At 35.3% G+C, this 5,196-nt stretch overlaps 1 non-coding gene across 1 annotated transcript; it reads left to right on the forward strand.

Annotated features, from left to right (window-relative positions):
* Positions 1-535: 535 nt before the first annotated feature.
* LOC118489376 lies at positions 536-642 on the forward strand. Its single transcript, XR_004887395.1, has one exon. It is a non-coding gene; the product is annotated as a small nucleolar RNA R71 (small nucleolar RNA).
* Positions 643-5,196: the final 4,554 nt, after the last annotated feature.

Here is a 5,196-nt window from a genome sequence, read left to right on the forward strand (position 1 = left end):
TTGTTGAGAGAAATTTTGTGACTCATTTCGTGGTTGTTGAAAGTTTGTTCTTTGGTTTTGATTTTGTTGGTTACTACTATTGTCAGGTTCTCTCCAACCAAGGTTAGGGTGGTTACGCCATCCTTGGTTGTAGGTACCTGTCGGAGGACCTGACGGCCTAGGTCTATTATCAATGTAGTTTACCATTTCCGTTTGATTATCCATTTCTTTCATACAACTCCAATTTTCATGTGGCCCACCACACCCTTCACAAGCCATAACCGAGGCCGTTTTTACCATTTCTAACTTTTTGATTTTTGAAGAAAGGGCCTCGATTTGGGCTTGTAAAGAGGTGCTTTCCTCAACCTTATGGGCGCGTAGATTTAGTGCCTCGGGGAGTGTGCCACTAAAAATTGTTTTAAGTAATTTCCTCAATTTGATTATAAATTTCATTCGGCATCGATTACCTAAAAGTCCCCCGGAGCTAGAGTCGAGTGTTTGTCTTGTGTGTGGCAACAACCCATTATAGAAAGTGGATACTTGTTGCCATACCGCAAGACCATGATGAGGACACTTCCTTAGTAGCTCCTTGAACCTTTCCCAAGTTTCATATAAGGATTCCCCATCCTCTTGCGAGTATGTATTAATTTCAGTCATTAATTTAGCCGTTTTAGAAGGAGGGAAATACTTATACAGAAACTTTTGGGTTAGTTCATCCCAGGTGTTTACCGAACCAACTGGGAGGGTGTTAAGCCAAGCCTTAGCTCGGTCTTTTAGTGAAAAGGGAAACATTCGAAGGCGGATGGCGTCGTTTGATGCTCCGTTGATCCGAAAAGTATCACATATTTCCAAGAAGTTAGTAATATGTAAATGGGGATCTTCGTCTGCAAGCCCGTGGAAGGTTGCGGAGTTTTGGAGCATTTGTATCAAATGCGGCCGAAGTTCGAAGTTGTTGGCATCGACATTCAGTGCATTGATAGCGGCACCAAGATTACCTACAGTGGGTCGTAGGTAATCCATGAGGGTAGATTGATCCGCCATTGGAAGTGGGTCCCCCGAAACTTTCTCTTGGTTTTAGCTTTAAGTCTTTTTCTTCAAAAGCGTTCGGGTTCGTCTAGAGGTTCTTTTATGTCTCTACTGGAACTTGAGCTCATACACTACGTAGAAGGTTCAGGTGTGGCGCCTAGGTTCCAAGTCTTGCAATAAAAACAAAAAGAATGTTGGTCAGAAGTTTCACCACGGCCCGTGCTCAGATGAACACGGCCCGTGGTCGGAGTTATAGTGATTGTTTTCCGGATCCCTGTTACTGGAGAGCTCGACACGGCCCCGTGCTGCACCAACACGGCCCCGTGCTCAGCTCTCTATAACTCGGAAAAAAAAAACTGCCAGTAACGATGCTGGGCACGGCCCCGTGCTGCAGTCTGCAGAAGCTGAAAATTTAAGAAAAATCATAAAAAACAGAAAAATAAGAAAAACGATTAGGCCATTGATTCCTAACTTTCTTAAAATCCTTGTGTCCCCGGCAACGGCGCCAAAAACTTGATGCGTGTGTAGCGTTATATATTTTTAGTTATATTTTAAGCCCTTTTTAACACTTTAGTCAAGTTTTAAATTTATAAAACACGATATTTTACTAACACTAAACACACATATAGGCAAGTGCACCCATCGTGAGCGTAGTATAGCATTACTAAGATACCGAGGTCGTCCAAGGACACAAGAGCTTTTAGTACTGGTTTATCCTCAACGTCTAATCAAATCAAAAGTTTAGAAAAAGTTTTAAATATGAAAATAAAAACTAAAAATGCTGAAAAATAAAATAAAAATAAAATAGATAGACAAGATGAATCACTTGGATCCGAATCGCCTTTAGTGTAACCTTTGATGTTTTCCGCACTTTTGCACTTTTTAAGTTATAGTAGTAGGCCCCTCTTTTGAAGGTGACGTTACCCCAACCCAGTAGTTTGAGTCAGCAAGGATACAATCCTAAAGGGTTGGATTATTGAAAGATAATTAAGTAAGTTATTAATGCGTAATGTGGTAGGCCCCTCTTTTGAAGGTGACTTTACCCTCGGCTAAGTGGTTTGAGTCAGCAGGGATACAATCCCAAGTAGCCGGGTTAATGTATTAATAGTAGTTTACATATGAGGGGATCAAGCCATTCGCACCCCCACCATCCAATACCAGTGGGTATTGAAGGAGGTCCTAGTAAGCTTGACCCAGGTCCTTGCAGGATCTATACACTGAACAAGGAAAGAACCTTACCAAACCATTCCCTTAACCCCCGACCAGGTAGCCAACATATCTCTATATAGACCGTAGAGATATGAATGGTGTAAATCTTTTATTTTATATAGACAGTAAAATAACGCCAAGACACCACGGACAAATGATAAGAAAGTTTCACCTTCAACATAAGAAACTAGTTATTAAAGTCATTAATACAAAAGCAAATAAAAAGTGCGAAAAGATTAAAAAATAAAAGTATTACACTAAATGCTTGTCTTCACCAAGTGATGTAAGAGACTTAGGCAAACATGGCCTTTGATTGTCAAGAAGTGAACCAAGCACCTCTATTTATAGCCTGCACAGAAGCCCGGACACGGCCCCGTGTCCATCCACTTTCTCTTTCTTCATTAATTGCAGTTTGTCTGCATTAGTTGACCACGCCCCCGTGTCCGCTGGGCACGGCCCCGTGTGCAAAAGTGTATCTGTACTATCAAGATTTGCTTGGATTCTGTGAATCTTAGCGTTGACCATGGCTGTGTTGAGCTGGGCACGCCCCCGTGTTGGGAAATAGAAGCTTCTACAACTTTGACTTTTTTGCAGACACTTGAGCACGCCCCCGTGTCCGCTGGGCACGAGGCGTGTTCAGCCTTCTGATCTCTTGTTTTTGCTTGGGACGATGCTGTCAAGGGGTCGGGCATGCCACGTTTATTCCTTTTCTTGTATTTATGTTAGATTTGGCTGCATTTTTGCTTTCTTGTTCATTTAAGCTCATTTAACACTGGAAATACAAAAGTAAGACAAAAACACACTTTTTCCAACATTAGTACTAAAAAAGAGTTAGTTTTATGTCTCATTTTATTTAATTTATATGTTGCATTTTACGCACATCAGTGCTATACCTAGTTTTATATATAATGCAATCTCTATGCTTTTCTAAATCTACTTTACTTTTTATTTTAGGTATTACGTATTTACTTATATTATTTAGTTAAACACATTTTAATAATTTAAGTAATTACACTAAAAGAAAATATGGGTGATGATGTGGGAAATGTAAGTATATGTAAAGATGTTTGTATGGTTGGATGTGAAATTAGGGTTTAGGGATTTATAAGGATATGACGTTGCAGTTGACTAGACAGCTAAAGGATGTTTGTATGTTTTACCATTATGTCATTTCTTCTTTTTCTTCTTACATTAGTATTTTCTCCAACGTCATATCAAAAAGTCCATCCAAGATGATATCCGTTAATTTAGATGCAGTGGAGAAGTTTATAAAGGGAGATGTCCGAAGAGAAAATCATTCTACAAAGTCTTGCAAAATTTTTATTAGTGTACCATTTCTTTTATTTTTTTATTTTCTTTATCAACTTTGATTTATTCAACAAACATTAAATTATACACAAACTTTTCAAGGTCACTGAATATGCATTTATTTATCATTAACACCAACTTTCTAAAACAATTTTTTTTCGTACAGTAATTTTTTAAATACCATTTAAATTATTTACCAACCTTTCAAAATACTTAATTTCATATATGTATTTTACTCTTGATCGACAAATAATTTTTGAGAACTTAGTTAAGTTAAGTTACTCCCCATCTTAAGCCTTTTAATATTTAGCATACTCAACATTTGGACTTCATTTTTTTTTTTTCAACTAATCCATTATAATCAACAAATCCATAATTAAAAGAAGAAAAATTAGAGAGTAGTTTATGTTTATATGTTTTTAAATCTAGTGTATTATATAATGCAGTTTCTATGTTTTTATGTTTTTCTAAATCTACTTTACATTTTATTTCAGGTATTACTTATTTACTTATATTAGTTAGTTAAATACATTTTGATAACTAAAGTAATTACACTAAAATAATATGGGTGATGACGTAGAAAATATAAGTATATGTAAGGATGTTTGAATGGTTGGAGGTCAAATTAGTGTTTTTAGACACTTACAAGGATATGACTTGGCGGTTGACAAGACACCTAAAGGGTGTTTATATGTTTTATCATTATTTCATTTCTTCTTTTTCTTTTTACATTAAGACTTTCTACAACGCCATATCAAAATGTCCATCCTAGATGATATGTATTTTATCTGTTAATTCAGACGTAGTGAAGAAGTTTAAAAAAGAGGATATACGAAAAGAAAATCACTATGCAAGGGCTTGCAAAAAAAAAATTAGTGTGACATTTCTTTTATTTTTTTATTTTCTTTATCAACTTTGATTTATTCAATAAACATTAAATTATAAACCAACTTTTTAATTTCACTTAATATGCATTTATTTTATGTATATTAATTGTGAAGGGGCATGGATAGTTCCTTCTTGACATGTACCATTAAATCATTGAAAGTTCATTTTTCCTACAAAGTGTACAAAGTAATAAAATACCACAATTTCAGTCATAAAACACACTCAAAACTCACAAATAACAGAGATCGCTAAAACACAATTCCAAAACCCTAACAGTCCATAAAAACTTCAAACACACTAGCATTGAATTATAAATATAAAACACAACATGATAATCAACATAAAACACACTAATGTTTTTTAGGCATATTACAAAATAAAAACTTCGTAAACTACCGTTGCATTCGCTAAAAACGGATTCCCAAAACCCGACTAGTATTGTAAAACGTATCTTTATTAGAATAAATAAATTGATTATTTTTTTTTTTTTGTATTTGCGGTTCGTACTTTTGACAGGTTAAAAAAATCTAATTAACCTTATAATTGTTGGTTAAAAATAGTAATAATAAAAGTTAGTCCATATGGTAATGTTTTGATGTAAAAAAAGTAAACAAATATATATAATAATAGAAAAGAAAAGAAACGCATAGAAAGAGTTGTGATAAGGATTTTTTTTTTTTTTTTGAAATTAATTTCATTCAATCCTAACAACCAATTCCATGCGCCCCCACTTCCCTTGAGTTTTCTGCCATTCTTGACAACTTGAAATCAAGCACCAATTATTTC

The sequence above is a fragment of the Helianthus annuus genome, chromosome 17 (genome assembly GCF_002127325.2).
Source record: "Helianthus annuus cultivar XRQ/B chromosome 17, HanXRQr2.0-SUNRISE, whole genome shotgun sequence".
Lineage (NCBI taxonomy): Eukaryota > Viridiplantae > Streptophyta > Magnoliopsida > Asterales > Asteraceae > Helianthus > Helianthus annuus.